General features: G+C 41.8%; 1 protein-coding gene across 1 annotated transcript in view; it reads left to right on the top strand.

Moving 5' to 3' along the window:
- Positions 1–18657, top strand: part of KIAA1217 (KIAA1217 ortholog) — a 504546-nt gene that overhangs the window by 413451 nt on the left and 72438 nt on the right.

Raw genomic sequence — 18657 nt, 5'->3', positions numbered from 1 at the left:
CCCATCTGTACGTTGTGTAGGTTGGGGATGATAGGAGTTGCAATCCAACATAGTTCAAATCCCTGAGGAAGACTTTCTGATGGTGCACTGTACTAGCGACTACTTTTTCCAGGACAACGCAAGCTGTCAGGAGATAAGACAAAATCTGCTGGCTCTGAGCAGCCTCTTTCCTGTTGCCACAACTACCTACACTAGTATAGTGCCCCCAAATATGCCAGTCTGTGCTGCCTTTTGGAACTGGACATCAATGGTCAGCCAGGTGATTGGTTCTTCACCTCCATTATTGTAAAGCAAGGGAGGAGATCTTGGCAGCTCATAAGGGCCCAAGTCTGTCTTTGCAGCCCATGGGCCCATCTTGGACTCCCCCCCCCCCAAGAATCCCTTGGCTAAAAAAATATCAGCCAAAGGGGGAAATGCTACTTGTAGGAGTCCCTGAGAATTATAATTTACTTTGTAATGTGGTTGCAGGGTTATTCTGTATCTTTTGAAAATATGAAGAGAAAAACATTTAAAAAAAATTGGAAGTGTATTTTTGGCCACTGCTGATTTGATTTTTTTTTCTTCCTGCCTGCCTGCCTGCCTGTGGGCCTGCAGACATAAAATTAGTCCCTAAGGCTTGTTTATGTCATTTGTAGAGGACAGAGTGACCCTGAATAGTAACCATAGAGTTCTGGCAGCAATGGGAAGATTGGTCACCGTTGCATGCTAGTGATCTACAATTTAGTGGCTGCAACAGATGTGTGTAAAGTGGATATGATGTTGAACTGGAAATCAAATGAGCCATAGCCGTCATAGTGACCAGCGAGGAATGTTGGGAATTGTAGTTCATCTGTATGTCAGGGGGAACACTTTTCCCACTCCAGCACGGATCAATCATTGCACACAGTTTACTGGGCTGTTGTTGTTATATTTATATTTCACTTTTTTACCAATCTAGGATGCCAGGTGGGTTACAGCAGTTTAAAACAAACTTGTTCACAAAGCCTCACTTTCACAAATCTAGCCTTCTTGACTGCCAACTAGCATGAGCACCAACCACACATCACAGCAGCTCTATGTTTGGCTAATGCACAAATGGATCTCATGTGCAGACCTGGGAGAACCAGGATTTCCCGTGATATGAAAGAGTTCTGTTTATATATGTTGGTACATATGTCAACCATAGCCAAGCATATGGGCCCAGTTGAATTTTCAATGTGTTGGGGGCGGCACACCCAGAGGTTCATTCATTCCTTCAGGATCCCAGAAGTCATTGTAGTCTTTGAAGACAACCAGCACTTTTCCCACCACCAACTTCACACTTTGACCTACACACAGAGGGTACCCCTGCAAGTCATGTGCCCTTCAGTGGCCAGTCTGGGCCAACCAGGGAATGTTTTCAAGCTGGTTTCAGAGGTAGAGGAGTTAAAGTATTAGGAGAGTTGCCTTTCAAGGCTGTTGATGTAGTGGTCTTCCTCCTCTGGTCAGTTGAGGCCAGAGTAAACTCATCACCTCTAGGTTTCTCTTTCTGGCCACTGCCACCATCACTGGCGATCTTGAGGTTTACATGTTGCTTTATTTTGCCTATTGATGCTGAACATCCATCTCTGTGAAGATTGACTGTCTGTAGGGAGTGATTTGGGGCACCTTCTCTTAAAGGCCTAGTTTCAACTTCCTTGCCTCTCCAGCCCCCGGTTTATACCAGCAGGGTGTGAGTAGATTCCTGGATTGTGACTCCCATCAGTTGTTGCCAGCATTGCTAGTGGTGAAGGGAACTTCAACCCAACATCATCTGGATGGTTTTATGTTGCCCAACACTGATTTATCCTGAGATTTAACACTGTTAATGGGATTGAAGTTGTTAAATGCTGTGCAGATTTTTATTGTATTCTTCAAGATCTCATCACCAGCCACCTTGGATCCCATTTTGGGACAAAGGTGGAATATAAATGCAATATGTAAATAATAAAATAATGTGCTGTGAAGTATTTCAGTCAACACACCAGCTCACAAAACCAGAGCTGAGAACTTTTCAGGCGTTTTGATCTACAGTTCCCACATTCCCTTACTAGTGGTTATGTTGGTTGTGACTTCTGGAAACTGAAGTCCATTGGGGACTTTTGTGTCAAGGTAAAAGTCTGTTGTAATGTAGAGATTGAGAACATGTGGCTGTCTAGGGTTTGGATTATTTTTTCTCTTTGCTTGCTTGTGTGCTTGCTTGCTTTCTTCTCAATACCCTCCTTTCCTCCCTCCCTTCCTCCTCCTCCTCCTCTTCTTCTTTTTGGAACTGAATACCCTTGGGCTTAAGTGTCAGGCCTTAATATGTAATGTGTATGATATATCCCTAAGCTGTATTCTCACTCGTTAGTCTTCTCCCAGTTAGTTCCTAGATAGTTTTAGAAAACTTTGGAGAGTCTATTGGGGTGGGGGAATTTTCTGCCTCCTCCTGGAGTTGCAACAGGTTGCACCATTCTTTCCCAGTGAAACTAGTGACTGGGGAAAAAAAGCATTCATTTAAAAAAAACAACAGTGGTTGGGAGATAATTAAAATAAAATGCTGAGGTCTGTGCTAGAGGCTTCTGGAACTGCAATACTCCCAGAGTCTCTGAGGAAAACATTTTTTGTGAGTGATAGAAAGTTTGGGAGTTTTGTGGGTTGCAAAAATGGCCATGGGCCATATGTAGCCCACTAGTTCTCCAATTCCCAATCATGTTTTCGATCCCAGATTTAATGGTTTTGCCTGGACTTTCCTTGTGTACTATTTGCATAACTAATATTTCTTAACTCCTGTCTCTGTGCCCCACCCTTCTACCATGCTTTACAACTGCTTCCATGTTAGAGGAAACAAGAACTGTTTCCTCACTCTCACGTAGATAAAATAATAATACAGTGAGCCCGCACCATATGTGGGCTCCTTATAGGTGACTTTCAGCATACGCTGAAGCCGCCTGAGAAATGGGTGCGCACAAGCATGAGCCCCCTTGGATATAACGGGGCTCAAACTTACACGTTATTTGCTTTACGTGGGAGAGGTCCGGAACGGATCCCCACATAAAGCAAGGGCCCACCGTACTCTGCACATGCACAGTTTTAGACTATAAACTTACTTATATCATAACCTCAGCATGACTATAGGATTATAAGGGAGTTTGCATCTGCTGCCCTGATGTTACATATGTTTAGTGGGGAATAAGCACTACTTTGTTCTATGAAAGGGGGACATATTTTGATAGTAAGAGTAATAAAAGGAGTATCTGTAAGCATGTATACTTCTGGCTGCCTGCCACTGACTGTAAAATGTTTCTTTAAAAATAATAATATGAAGAAGAAAAAGAAGGCAGAAAGGCTGTTCAGTGAGCTGTTACTGGCCCAAGACCTAATTTCTGGTGTGTTTGTTGCACCCTCCTATCACCTGCTTCTCTGTGAGGTGCGCTAGAGGGCCTACCATTTGAGCCTTGATGTCTACCCCTTGATATATCACTGCCCTTTTCCTCTATTAAGCACCATTTCCAAGGCTGCAATACAGTGAGATGTCTACTGCCATATGGGAACATATTCAAATGCATTGTGTTTCTGTTTATATTATTATTATTATTATTATTATTATTATTATTATTATTATTATTATTATTAATAATAATAATAATAATAAAGCACTGTAAATTTACACAGCGCTGTACATACAATCTTTTAGTTAGATGGTTCCCTTTGCATCTTGCTACATGAAGAGCCAGGATGGTGGTGTTGGGAATTAATCACATGAAGCGACATTCTCTTCATTTTTGCATTACTCCTTTGGAGAGTAAGCTTCAGGAAATTGGGTGTTCAATATTTATTCTCTTGAAATTCAATGTTCTCATTTTAATACCTGCTGACCTTCCCTTGCATAGGATTACATCCTTCTCATGCTACAAAAATGTTTATTTTTCCATAAGGAATCCTATGTATTATGTATTTATAACAAATTTTATTTCCCCTTTTTTACTGTGTTTGTGTAGATTTTTCTGATGTCTATATTTATTATTTATTGTTGTGTGCCTTCAAATCTGGTCAGGCCCCACCTGGAATATTGTGTCCAGTTCTGGGCACCACAGTTTTAAAAGGATGTTGAGAAACTGAAGCATGTCCAAAGGAGGATGACTAAAATCATAGAATCGTAGAGTTGGAAGAGACCACAAGGGCCATCCAGTCCAATCCCTTGCCATGCAGGAACTCTCAAGCAAAACATCCCTGACAGATGGCCATCTAGCCTCTGCTTAAAGACTTCCAAAGAAGGAGACTCCACCATTCTCCAGGGGAGTGTGTTCCACTGTCGAACAGCCCTTACTGTCAGGAAGTTCCTTCTAATGTTGAGGTGGAATCTCTTTTGTTGTAGCTTGCATCCATTGCTCCGGGTCCTGTTCACCGGAGCAGCAGAAAACAAGCTAGCTCCCTCCTCAATATGACATCCCTTCAAATAGTTAAACAGGGCTATCATATCACCTCTTAACCTTCTTTTCTCCAGGCTAAACATCCCCAGCTCCTTAAGTCGTTCCTCATAGGACATGGTTTCCAGACCCTTCACCATTTTAGTCGCCCTCCTTTAGACACACTCCAGTTTCTCAATGCCCTTTTTAAATTGTGGTGCCCAGAACTGGACACAATATTCCAGGTGGGGCCTGAGCAAAGCAGATTATAGTGGCACTATTACTTCCCTTGATCTAGACACTATACCTTTATTGATGCAGCCTAAAATTGCATTGGCCTTTTTAGCTGCCTCATCGCACTGTTGACTCTTGTTCAGCTTGTGGTCTACTTGGACTCCTAGATCCCTTTCACATGTAGTCTCGTTCAACCAGGTGTCCCCCATCCTATATCTGTGCATTTTATTTTTCCATCCTAAGTGCAGTACCTTACATTTCTCCGTGTTGAATTTCATTTTGTTAGCTTTGGCCCAGCTTTCTAATCTAGTGAAGGGTCTGGAAACCATGCCCTATGAGGAAAGACTTATGGAGCTGGGGATGTTTAGCCTGGAGAAGAGAAGGTTAAGAGGTGATATGATCACCCTATTTAAATATTTGAAGGGATGTCATATTGAGGAGGGAGATAGCTTGTTTTCTGCTGCTCCAGAGACTAGGATGGATGCAAGCTTCAGGAAAAAAGACTCCACCTCAACATTAGGAGGAACTTCCTGACAGTAAGAGCTGTTCGACAGTGGAACAAACTCCCTCAGAGTGTATTGGAGTCTCCTTCCTTAGAGGCTGGATGGCCATCTGTCAGGGATCCTTTGATTGAAATTTCCTGCATGGCAGGGGGTTGGACTGGATGGCCCTTGTGGTGTCTTCCAACTCTATGATTCTATGATTCTAAGCCAGTTCCAACTTATGGCGACCCTAACATGGGGTTTACTTGGCAAGATTTGTTCAGAGGTTTGTCCTCTGAGGCTGAGAGAATGTGACTTGTCCAAACTCACCATGTGGGTTTTATGGCCTAGCTGAGAATTGAACCCGAGTCATAGTCCAACACTCAGACCACGACACCACAGTGGTACTTATTCTTTAAATTATATTAAAACAGTTTAGTCATTTTATTCATGAGTTTGCAACTTGGTTCTTTATTCTGAGTTAGATTATACAACCTCTTTTTTTCTGACTTACTTTTAATACAACATCTGGTTACAGGTGTCGGCATGAAGGACTGACAAAGAATGATATTTTTTGTTCTTTTCTTTTGTATTAGCTTTAGCCTAACCTGTTTCATATTCTAATAATGCAAAACATCTTTTTAAAATCAGGGTGCTTGATAATGCCATTTGATACTGGAAAGGTTACATTTCTCATTGTTCTTGTATTAATCATCTGAAGCTGTTTTATAGTTTTATTTGGCTTTGGCAGAGCATGAAGGGCAGCAAAAAATGGAAGAACAACAAACCCCAAAGATGCTGAATTAGTAGATCGGAGAGCCAGACAGGCATGGATTTATTTTGATTTGCGAGCTCAGTTTCTAATGCGATTTCTTTTTCTAAAGAAATCAGAAATTTGATATGCTACCTCTGTTGTGCAGAAGAAAAATTGTTGATCTTTTACATAACTGCATATTTTTGTAAACTATTCCTCTGAGGTCTGCGGGTGGATAGGCCTGGAAGTGGTGGGTAGCATTTTATAAAACCATAGGACTCAAAGGTAGCCAGAAGTCATAGGCTTCCCAACATTTCCAGTTAGGCAGGGAAGAACAATTTGATCCTTTGGGGGAATAAATGTGAGTCCTTTTCAGAAGGCACCAATTCAATGAGGGGACCCATTCACACCACAGAACTGTAGTGCTATGTTCCACTCTGAACACTAAAGTGAGGATTGTCCAAGTCATTGTTTTCCTGGATTGATAAAAGGATAGTAATTATGTGTTCCAAAAATCAAATCACGGCTTAACCAAGAAGGTACTGTATTATTTCCCACCTCCTTAGCTTTGTTCATACAACATAGCAATGCATGTGAATGCGTGTGGGCATATTATATTTTTGCCAGGCTGATTTTACTTTTATATTTTTCTGAAATATAATTTAATATAAAATAAAATTATGTATACTTTATAAGTAATTATTTTAGTATATACTAGAACTCTGTTACTCTGTATGGTAATATACAAATGGATTAAAATAATAAAATAAAAGGGGATACAAGAGGGGATGACTGGAAAAACTGCTTTAGACCCAACTAAGACACTTGGGGGGCTGTATCCTCACTGTATCTGCTGCTGGAAAAGGATAAGAAAATTGCCCCCAAATTCCATAAACACTCTCTAGGAGACACGGAGGGTATTTTTGCCAAGTTTTCAACCATTTGTGGCCATTTTAGTCCCTGGAGAGGCCTGTTTTTAATAAGACATGCATAGAAGTCCTTTTGGGGGCCTTAATTGACCCAACCTTTTCCTAATGTAGTGAAATTGCCTTCCATATATCTGTAGAGGACATTTTGAAGCATTTTAATTCCTGGGGGGCACAAACATGACCTCACATAATCACATGCAGTCCAGTTGTGCACCCACCCCTGATATAAAAGCACTAAAATGTTTTCTGAAATGCCTGGTTAAAAAAGAAAATCACCTAACATTAAAAAGATTATAATGTAGGCACTCAATGAGGCAGTGTACCACCATGGAAAATGCCCTGTAACTTATAACTATTTGCCAGATGATCTGAAAGAGGGCTTCAGATGGTGACTGTAAGATTTGGTAGATAAGGAGATTCTCCGTCAAGTAACCTGACCCTAAAACATTTAAGATTTTACAGGTTAAATCCAGTGTTTTGGATTTGGCCTGAAAATGGATGAAGAAAATGGAGCCAGTGCAAAGGGAAATGTACTGGCATATTGTGGTTAACTTGGCAAAATTGCCTCCCAAAATTCCCAGCTTGCGTAACAATACAAAGCTATAAAACATCATTGCAATAATTTAAAACAGTTGTTTACAAAATTTGCAGGGAGAAAAAGAATTAAACTTAAAAAATGCCTAAAATTAATTAACCCATTAAGAACACCATTTTAAACCAGCATAAAATTAACCATCAGTCCATGGCCAGCCTACACACAAAACATAAGAAGAAACTGCAGTTAAAAATAGTTCTTTGAAGTCTGTTTGAAAGTCAGAATGTATGGGTGGCCTTGGGAGGCAGTTGCACTTTTCACTCTAAAGGGCTTCAGCCTTTCAGGCCTAAAATATTCCCGGAGCAGCTTTCAAATTAAGGTGAAAATAAACAATATGTAGTGAAAATCATCAGTAAAATACATAAGACAAACTAAGTCTATAATGCCAAATGGATTTTTTAAAAATTTAAGCACTCCCTGAAGAGTCTAAACTAATAAGATCTTTGCCTGGTACTTGCCACCATGTCAGCCTACTTGACCAGGAAATTCCAAAGGTATAGAGTCCCCAGTAAAAAGTGTCTCACCCACCTTTGATGGGTAGGACCTGCTGAAGGCCTCTGAGGAAGATCCCATTGACTGTGTAGATACATGTGTGAGCAGATAATTCTAGTAGTAAATCGAGGGATGAGCTTTACCTCAGAAGGTTAAGAGAGGACATGGTAGTCATGCTTAAATAATGGAAGGGATGACATATCAAAGAGGGAACAGACTTGTTTTCCATGGCTCCAGAGACTAAGACAAGGGGACACTGATTCAAACTACAGGAAAAAAGATTCCACGTAAATTTTAGGACAAACTTCCTGATGGTCAGAGCTGTTTGACAGTGGAATATGCTGCCTCAGAGTGTGTTGGAGTCTCTTTCTTTGGAGGTTTTTAAATGGAGGCTGGATGGCCATCTGTTGTGGGTGATCGGTGTTCCCGCTTGGATTCAATGGCCCTTGTGGTCTCTTCCAACTCTATGGTTCTATGAGTCTATCATATAATTAAAAGGCATAATTCTAGCAAGCTGGTGAGATAGTTATTTATAGACTTTAGCTTATTTAAGATAGGCAATCCAGTGCCTTCAATTTATTTGTTTTCCCCTACACCTTACACAAATTCTGCCCATCTAATGATCAGACATTATGGCAGTTATAGTCGGAAACACCTGAAGGGGCACAGGTTGCTTACTCCAGATGAGGTGAGCTGACTATATAGTGTCTGGCACACACCTGCTGCGGGGATGGGAAGCTTGTTAGTCCTTCAGATGTTGCATTCACCATCTCGCAGTTCATGCTGAGTAGTGCTGATGTGAGTTGCAGTCAAACAGTATCTAGAAAATTGAAATTTGTGTCCTTCTTCCCACCTTCTAGTCTACAGACATTGGTACAATGGAATGAGGACATGCAGGGTGGGAGCTACAAAACATTTTAATTATCAGGGATGATGATGTTTGGCTTTACTGTTCCATCAGAGCTTAGCAGCACAACAGCTGGGGAGAAAATGTATCTTTCCCAAAACAGTATGTTATTTTGAGCTATCACTGTTGTAATGCAAAATATTTTGTAATGTCGTGGTCTTGAATGGGCAATTATGACCCATTTGTTTTACAAAGGACCTGTTCCTGAGGATGTGAAAAATGCTAGAATTGATTTGTTGATGTGGGTCAGACCAGCTGCCTGCATTTTTGGACTATCTTTGTAGATGTAGTTAGTGAGTCTGTATTGATGAGCATCTGTACTTGAAAATTTACCACTACACCATTGCCTATAGACAGAGTCACACACAGGACACTTGGCCTTTTTGAAGTTATTATGCAGCAGCAACAAGTAGCAAGTTGCCGTCTCTTTTTTGCCCTCTGACAGACAGCAGCTGCACAAGGCAACCAAATGGGTGCCTGAATGCAGCAGTAATTGCTAGCTATCTCCAGGGGTCTCCACCTTTCAAGCATTTAAAAACACAACTAAAGTGCTTCTTCAGATGTCACTAATGGCTTGTAAGCAGAATGGGCTTACATTATGCAGATGAGATAAATGTGGGTATTGGCAACCTAGAAAAGTAATTACACAACTGTGGCTTTTTACAAATAAAATTAAAATTGAGATATACAATTTGTGTATGGTTTGTGAAAAAGAAGGGGCTTTTAGTGTTGGCTCTCTAATTCATTGGGATAGACATACTGAGCAACAAGGTTGATTTTCCCCCTCATTTTCCAAACAATTTTGAAAAACTTATGGGAAAGAAAAGGAAGGGTTTATTAAGTTCTTTCTGGTTAGATTGGTTGTTCAAATATGTGTGGGTGGTTTGGGGGCTGGTCTATGTGTGTGTGTGTTTTGCATTTTTGTTCTGTTTCCATTTGGGGGGGGGGGGGGGCAGAGTGCTGCATGAAAATAAAAATAGATGTAAAGTGAATGCATACAAAGTTAGTCCAACCCTGATGTTTGCTTGGCCAGTCAGGAGTGGAATTATGCAGCCTGGTCCTAGTGAGATTGCCTGGGAGCTTGAATTTGGCAGAGAAAGCAGCAGTTATGAACACTCTTTGATGTCATTTGATGTCAGTCGCTCTCATGTATGGTTAATTACTGTGGTGTGTGTGGTTTTTTTAAAGAAACAAATGCAAAAATGTACTGTGTCTCCTTGGTTGGGGTCATATTTGTTTTTAAGCATAGTGTTCCATTTGCTTTCAGTACAGCTGAACCAGAAGGCTGCAGAGGCTTCTCACACCACAATCATCATAACTCCCTCTGCATGCCAGAGAAGCTATTTTCACCGAAAACAAATTATCTGCCTGTCATAGCAAAAGAACTAAGAAACAAAGGGAGGGACAGGGAGGGACAGGCAGAGGTGGATCAACAATAGACCAAACAGGTGAAGTGTAACACTCCCCACATTTATTGGACGCCACTTCAGTAAATTTTCTTGGCACTATTTACCCCACCTCTATCTGGGCAGGGACTAGCATGTAGGCCATACCTTAAGATTCCTGATATTCCTTGGTGGTCTCCTGCCCAAGAGTACTAGCCAGGTACTCTTCCAAAATCAGAAGAGAATGATTATGTTTAGGGTGGTGTGGTGGTATTTGGTGGGAGGGCATGATGGCACACGTTATGTTTGTATCTAATTCCGAACACTTGCAAATAAGGGGACAGGTGGGAGGAAAAGTTTTGCATTCATGCAGAAATGCAATTTATGATATTGTACCCCAGCCCACAAAGTTAGTAAGATCATGGTATCTGTGCAGTGTCCAGAGCTTGGAAGTTACTAGTTATAAACAAGTTACTTGAAGTAGTCTTCCTCCAATAAAGCAGAAATAACTGAATTACTTTACAGATACAAATTGACAGGGATGTGGCTTCTCTAAATGGTGGAAGAGGAACATCACATCGTTTGAGCACTGGCGGTTCATGTGTTGCCTCATCCTGTTCCATTCAGACATGAACATTTGTTTTAATTAACTTTAAAATAAGTATTTAAGTAAATAAGAATTGAGAACTATAACTAATTACTTTAAAAAATAACTTCCCAAGTTATTTCAGTAAACTGTTTAAAGCATAATATTAATATATTAAGGAAAGGGGGAAAATACGTAAAATGCTATTAAGCAAATCTAAAGATGGCTGTAAACTAGGACAATTTCTGATACACAACAATAGCAGCAACAGGAGGAGGAGGTGGACTGCTTTGAGAAAGGTGGAGACAAGACTGATGTGTGACATGTTTGCTTGCCATCTCTGAGGCTGCCACAGTAAGCCATCCACTTTGGCTCAGCCTTGCAAGTTTCCTGTGTTTTAGCAAGTAGTCATTATGGGATTGCAAGTTGGCAGCCATCATTCTAGCTATGCCAGTGAACTGTTACATTTGCAGTCAAGCTACAGGACTGGAGGAATGTAAAGTTAACAATCATTTACAAATTCTGGTTTATTCTTAATTTTGAATACTTTAGAAATCTCTTGTCTTGTTTTGGAATATCTCTTCTAGCCTCAGCCTTGAAGTGGGGCGAGGAATGATAAAGCACTATGGTCAAGGGCACATTCTTAGCAGTGTTTCATAAATGATGCATTCTCTCAAAGAGGTTTGGAAAAGTTACTTTTTTAGAATGCAACTCCTAGAATCCTCCAGTCAATATGGTCATCAACTGGTTCTGGCTGACTGTCCTTTGCCTGCCTGGATCTATTTAATTTAGGCCCGTTACAGACCGTCCAAAAGGGGCGGTCTCAGGCCGCTGCCGGTTGCAGCGTGGAGGAGCTGCAGCAGCCAAACCGCGCGACTCCTCCGCGCTGCAAAAAAGAGTGCGAAAATTGCGCTCCTTCCGGCAACCTGGAAGAGACGTCGCAAGTGCCAAAGCGTGCACTCGCGACATCTCTTCTGGGTTGGGACGTGCGGACGCAGAGCGTACTCTACGTCAAGATGGCGGCGCCCATCTGTATAGGGCGCCGCTATCTTGACGTATTGGTTACGCGCGAGGGGCAAGGCGTGTCCGGAATCCCCGCCCCTCCCGCGTAATTGCGGCGCAAGGATGGCGCCTCTTAGGCCCGTCTATAACGCGCCTGAGATGGATTTAATTAGAATTTATAAGTAGACCTTGATTGTGTGTAATTTTTTTAAAATCATATTTGTGTATTGAGTTTTTGTGTGCCTGGATCAAGAATGCTAGAAGACCTTTATCTTTATGAATTCTATTATGAACGGTTTGTTCCAATATGAACAGTGGCTGCTATGATAAAGGGCAAATGTTGCTTCTGGTACCAGAGACAATATGATGGACAGTTGTTGAGGAGCTGAAGTACCAAGGGAAGATGGCTTCTGCTGTTGTGCTTTTTGTAGTTCACCTATAGACCAGTTGCTTGGCCACTGTGATAAGGGACTGCTTGGCTAGCTTTGGCCTTATCCAACATGGCTGTTCTTAAATGTCTTGATCTATAGCTCTTGTGTGGATTGGACAGCCAGTGTGTTCTGGTGGTCAGTGATATAGACTTAAAACAGGTCACTTGAGTGACTTGACTTGTACTCAACTCAGCAATAAATTATACACTGACCTGACTTGCAACTTATGTATATCTTTAGCAGCCAACTTGCTGTTGTCATTCACTTCAGGCTGCAGGCAAGACCTACGACCAGAGTACAGGGTGCATTTCTTGGAGTGAACAAGAGCAAATGGTGTTAGGCAGCAAGCCTGAGGTGGAAGGATACTTCTAAAGCTTTAGAAGGCTCCTCTGATGTGTACCAGGGACATACTACCAAGCAGACCTCAAGCCCTGCCTTAAGCCTATTACGTATTTGCTGTTCCCCTCTGAGAAATGTCCATTGCTTCCTTTTTTTCTTTTAAAGTTGGCTCCCCGACTTGAGACAGAACTTGAAAATAACTTACAAGAACTTGAGATTCGACTTCAGACTTGAAAGTAGAGACTTAAAACTCGACAGTTTTGAATACATCACTGGAAGTGGTTAGAGTGTTGGAATGGGACCTGGGAGATTAGTTTCAAATCTCTACTGAGACACCAAGTACACTTTAATAATAATACATTATAAATCCACTGACATTCTCCTTCCTAATTGTTTCAGTGTTTTTCTCATTCTTCAATAGTATGAAGATGCATTAAAAAAATTAGGAAGAGAGATATGCTTAGAAATGCACATTTTATAAAAAAAATACACTTAAATGTGTGTATGTGTATTTAAATATGATTGCTCATGCAGTAGTTTAAAAAGAATTGCAGACTAATATGGAAGTGGGATGAAACAAATTTATGAGTAAACACACACAGAAGTGACACAGACCAGAAATAGACTAATTAATCCACCCCTAATCGAGATAGGAAAAACTACATCATCATGTCCAGCCTTGGCATGTTCAGTAGCATACATGATTCCTTTTTCTCCTTCAGTGGCTCAAGAACATATGAACTGGTGGCAAAGCATAAAAAAAAGAGCAAACAGAGTGTGCATTTCTTTCTTTTCTTCTCTCAACCAAATCTAAGCAGAACCTTTGAGGTTTTCCAGTCAATAATCAGTGCTGGATTAACAGTTGCACATTTACTTAGCCGCAAGTGCATGTAGAACATCTGTTTCAACATTTCCAGTCAGGAGAGATTCGTCCTGCACTCACATGTGCTTTCCAGATGGATATTTTTTAGAACTGTTTGACAGAGAGTCAACATTTAGGAATAGCATTGTTCTCTCTTCAGGTTTTCTTAGGGAAGCTCACTCATCTTCACCTTCACCCTTTCCTCTCCCCCGCAAGCATTCCCACTAAGGATTTGACAAATTTTATTATGTGGTGTTTGCAAGTCGTTTGTAAACTTAAACATTTAAACTCAAATTTCAGTTGTTCCTCAACCAGGAGAGTTCAGATCCAAATTTTCACCCCGTGGGTGGTTTATACGTGTTACATCTTTTTAAAACTGATTGCACAAAATGTTCACTCCCTGATGTCAGGGCTGCTGTTGGTGTGTGTGTGTGTGTTTAAAAATAGTTTGGTTAAAATTGCATGATTATAAAAACAGCTTTTATTTCCATATAGAAAAACTTTACTTATATTAACTGTACAAATGCTGGGGTTGTTCAGTAGTCATCAGTCTTTACAGATACTGGATACACTTTTACCCAGTGTTCAACATCAGATCCAATTCAAATGTTTTCCATCTGTGCTTCTTTTTCTTCTTCTGTCTTTCTTGTAAGTGTTCTAAGAACTGAGGTTGTCATACTTTGGATATATCATGAGACTGTGATTCGTGGGAAAAGACGATGATGCTTGGTGAAGTGGAAGGCAGTAGGAAGAGAGAGTGACTACAGGTGGATTGATTCAATCAGGGAAGCCACAACTCAGCAAGACCTGAGCATAGCTATTGATGACCAGGATTCTTGAAAGTCTCTCATTCATAGGATTGCCATATATTGAATTTGATTTGACAGCCAATAAAAAAACAAGAATGCTGAGCTGGGCAGCATTTTTACATTTCGAATAATTGTACAGAAGAGAGAATTTTATCAGATGTGCCTTGTTGAACAGGGGTGAAGAAACAGTATTACTTCCTCAGAATGGTCGCATAAGGAAAAATCTTTGCTCAGCAAAAAACAACAGGCCCATTGAGAAACATGAGCAATGTGTCTACATGGTGAGAAAGCCCACAGAGGTCCCAAAAACTCTTTAGGAAAAACAAAATTGTTGTTTATCTTCAAGTTGTTTCCGATGTATGGCAACCCTAAAGCAAAACTATCATGTTTTGTTTTGTTTTTTGGCAAGATTTGTTTAGAATGAGTTTTCTTTTTACTTCTTCTGAGGATGAAAGAATGTGACATGCCCAAGTTGTTACAATGGGTTTCCATGGCTGATCAAGGATTCGAACCCTGATCCACAGAGTTATAATCCAGGGCTCAAGCCATTACACCATGCTGGCAAAATTACCCCCCCTCACAGACCAGTGAACATTGTCATAGGCCACAGAATACCTGGAGAATGGAACAGAAAATATGGAAAGTGGGGGATGAAATGGAGTATACAGAAGGAGAGAGGGAATGGCTGGCTGGACAGGAAAATAATGTACTAGAACATGTTGTTGCAAATCTTTCTTGGAAATGGACAGATACAGATACAGAGAGATGAGTCAGGAATTGAGTGCAACTCCCTTCTGTTAGCAGAGATCAGAACATGGGTTTATATTTATATTTCCCACTATACAGTATAACAATGCCATTCAGGAATTCCCTTCTATATTTACTTAATGCTGTTTACAATTTGGGCCTATTTTTTCCTTTCAAATTGCTAAATGTTCACTGATATAACCCTACATGTCCTGCCCTGCTAGATATTTATATACAGATTCCACTCTTATACCATCCAAATTCCTAAGTAAGAAACCAATGTTGACTCTATTCTCTAACTCAGAAGAAAACTTGCAACTTGCAAGACCATGTATTTTCATTTACCCTTTTTGGTCACTCAACCAATCCATAACAACTGGCTTTGGAATGATGTGCTTGCTCACCTCTTAATTTTGAATCAGTAGATAGAGTCTGTAATATCTTTTTAGTTTCCATTTGAATCTAAATATATTGTCAATGGTTTTTGTTATTACTATTTTGTAGTCTTTTAAAATACAGTTTTATGTATACTTTGTATGACTTGTTTGTTATGGTGTGCCTTTAGGACATTTCCAACTTATTGTGACCATAAGTCAATTATGGGATTTTCTTGGCAAGATTTGTTCAGAAGAGGTTTGCCTTTGCCTTTCTCTGAGACGGAGAGAGTGTGACCTGCCCAAAGTCACCCAGTTGGCTTCCATGCCTGAGCAGGGATTTGAACCCACGTCACTCAAACCACTACACCACGCTGTTCTGTGCATGATTTGTATCTTTTATTAATAATAAAAGTCACAGTCACATTCCAACATTCTAACTGCTCATTTCATTCCTATTCCCAACACTCACTTATCTTATATAATTAGGGTTGCCATAGCGCCGGACCTCCAAACCGGGAAAAATGTAGGACACACAAAAAAGTGTCCTACATTTGAAAATTCGTCCTACATTCCCTCGCGATGCGGCGGGGAGCGGAGGCCAAGCGGCGAGGGAAAGCCTCCACTTAAGGAGGCTTTCCCTCTCCACCTGGGCCCAGCCTCGCCGTGATCGGGGCCAGGATCGGGGCCTTGCCTCGTTCCTGGCCCCCTCAGGCCAGAAGGAGGCGAAGCGCCGGCGGCGATCGCCACCGGGCCCTCCCCGCCTTCCGCCCGGGCCCCCACGGAGGCCGGGAAGGAGCTGGGAGCCTGGCGGCGATCGCCGCGGCCTCACCCTTTCCTGGCCCCCGCGGAGGCGGGAAGGAGGCGGGGAGCCCGCGGCGATCGCCGCGGCCTCGCCTCTTTCCTGGCCCCCGCGGAGGCCGGGAAGGAGGCGGGGAGCCCGGCGGCGATCGCCAGGGCCTTGCCTCCTTCCGGGCCCCCGCGAGGCGGGAAGGAGGCAGGGAGCCCGGCGGCAATCGCGCGGCCCGCCTCCTTCCTGGCCCCTGCGGAGGCCAGGAAGGAGGGAGGAGGCGCAGGGAGGCGGGGAGGTTGGCGCGACTGCGCCCAAGAGGCGCGCCTCCCTGCAGCCTCCTCCGCCCCAGGCCTCGCGCCGTCCTTTTCCCACACAAGCCATGCGCGGTGGAGAGAGGAGGCCAGTGAGGCCCCAGGGTTGCCTTGCAACCCCGCTGCAACTGGGCTTTTCCTAGTTTTTGGCGGCACCCGTGCCGTGACCGGGCAGGTGCCACCAAAACCGGGAAAAACCCGGTTGCAACCGGGTTATGGCAACCATATATAATCTATTTTTAAGCAAAGACATGTAGATAGACGTGGGGGGCATTGGGGGGGAGAGAATGGGGGGAGAAGAAGTTCTATCTTTTGCATCAGGTGACAGTTTGGGTGGTGTATTTGCTCTACTTTATGGTGGTCAAAATATCACATTAGTACAGTTGGCCTCCATATTTACAGATTTTGCATCCAGGCATCCAACATCCCAGCTTAATTTTTTTAAAAAAAATCTCAAAAGCAAATATTATTTTGCCATTTTATGTAAGAGGCACCACTGGTGGTCCTGGAATAAACCCCAGCAAATACTGAGGGCCCACTGTAAAGGTTCCCTTCCTTTGGGGGCATGCACAGCTTTTACTTTTTGAATCTTTTGCTAAGAGTGAGGATTCAAGTTCAAATCTGTACATAGAGTTCTAGAATGGGCTGAAACTGTTTTGTGCAGTTCCTAGATGTGAGGATGGCAAAGGCCACTGCAAAGAAGATTTAAAAAGAAGGAGCAAAGGAATCTAGCAGACATGAGACTGACTGCTCTATTTTAGCGCAGTCTTTTGGGGATATTAGTCCACTGATAGGGTCCAACATTCCCACCAACGACGTTGAAGCTGTTACATAGTGTGTTGGTGGGACCAAAGTGCAGTGGGATACACAGTGAGCAGACATGACCATGATGGCTTTGGTTAGCACAGTTCAGAAAATTGTCATGTTGATCTGAATGACTCGACATCCATTCTCTCAGGACGGGAAGGCCTTTTCTTTCTAAGATGATTGAGAAGGTAAATACATATTGACGAACGTTTAGGGCCTATTTACACACCCAAGAATTATGCTTTACAGCATTGTCCTACGTAGGCTACTAGAATCAAGTCCCTTGCCCACTCCAGTAAGCACAAGAAAGCCACAATTGATTTCTTACATGCTGTGTTGCCTGATAACCAAAGCTGTCTGACGAATTCACAAAACAACCTTGAAGACAGCTTGCCTCAGCAGGCTGGGTACGCCAAATTCTACAGTACCGTCTCTATGTTTTGTTTTACTGTCATGTCTAATAGTTATATTTTAAACTGGTTAATTTTAATGACCACACACACACACACACAATTAAAACAACACTTTAAAAACAATTAAAATAATCCAATTTAAATAGTTATTTTTTATAATCCCATACAAATTCATACACGGTTAACATAATCAAAACCCAACCCCTCCCCCAGTAAAACCAGGTCTGCGATCTGATTTTGTTTTAGCATGTTTCATTTAACTCTGATAACTGCCCTAGAGTCACAGATTGGGGAAAAGGGAGATATTAACAACAACAACACAACACAACAACACACTAAATGGGTCCTTGAGCAAATAAGTCCAAGTGCTCCCTGAACCTAATGTGGCTTAGCTGAAACAGTCATACTTGGGAATATCATGAGCAAACATACTCAGTTGTAGACACAATAATGCTTGGAAAGGTAGAATGCAACAGGAAAAGAGAAAGACTGCATTACAGGTGTAGACTCAATCAAGGAAGCCACAGCTCTGAGTCTGCAAGACATGAGCAGGGCTATTGTTAAGGGTGACTTGCAGGTTTCTCATTCATAAGGTTTCCATAAATTGGTGTTGGCTGGATGCCAATTAACAACAATGACAACAACAATAATAATAATAGCAGCTTAGGACTCAGAGCTAAGTTGCACATCCTATTGGAAAGAGAGGGAATATGTGTAGGGCTGCCATTTGTGGGACGACGATGAGAATATTTATATCCTGCCTCTCCATTAGGATTGAGGCAGCTTACAATAAAAGTAAAAATACAACAATATAAAAAAAACTAATTATCTCTCCCACCAACACAACAATAAAATTCCCTTATAACAATAAAATAACATTCAATTATTAAAACAGTCAGACAATCCAGCAACAACAAAGAGATGGGTACATAGGATATTCTATATGGGGACCATGTCAACGGGTGACTGAGTGAGTTCTTCCAGGCAGGCCTGTTGGATAAGAACTGTATTGTACTTGTT

This window comes from Sceloporus undulatus, chromosome 6, assembly GCF_019175285.1.
Source record: "Sceloporus undulatus isolate JIND9_A2432 ecotype Alabama chromosome 6, SceUnd_v1.1, whole genome shotgun sequence".
NCBI classification, from domain to species: Eukaryota; Metazoa; Chordata; class Lepidosauria; order Squamata; family Phrynosomatidae; genus Sceloporus; species Sceloporus undulatus.
The sequence above is the reverse complement of the archived record's forward strand: the minus strand, read 5'-3'. Positions and strand labels throughout refer to the sequence as shown.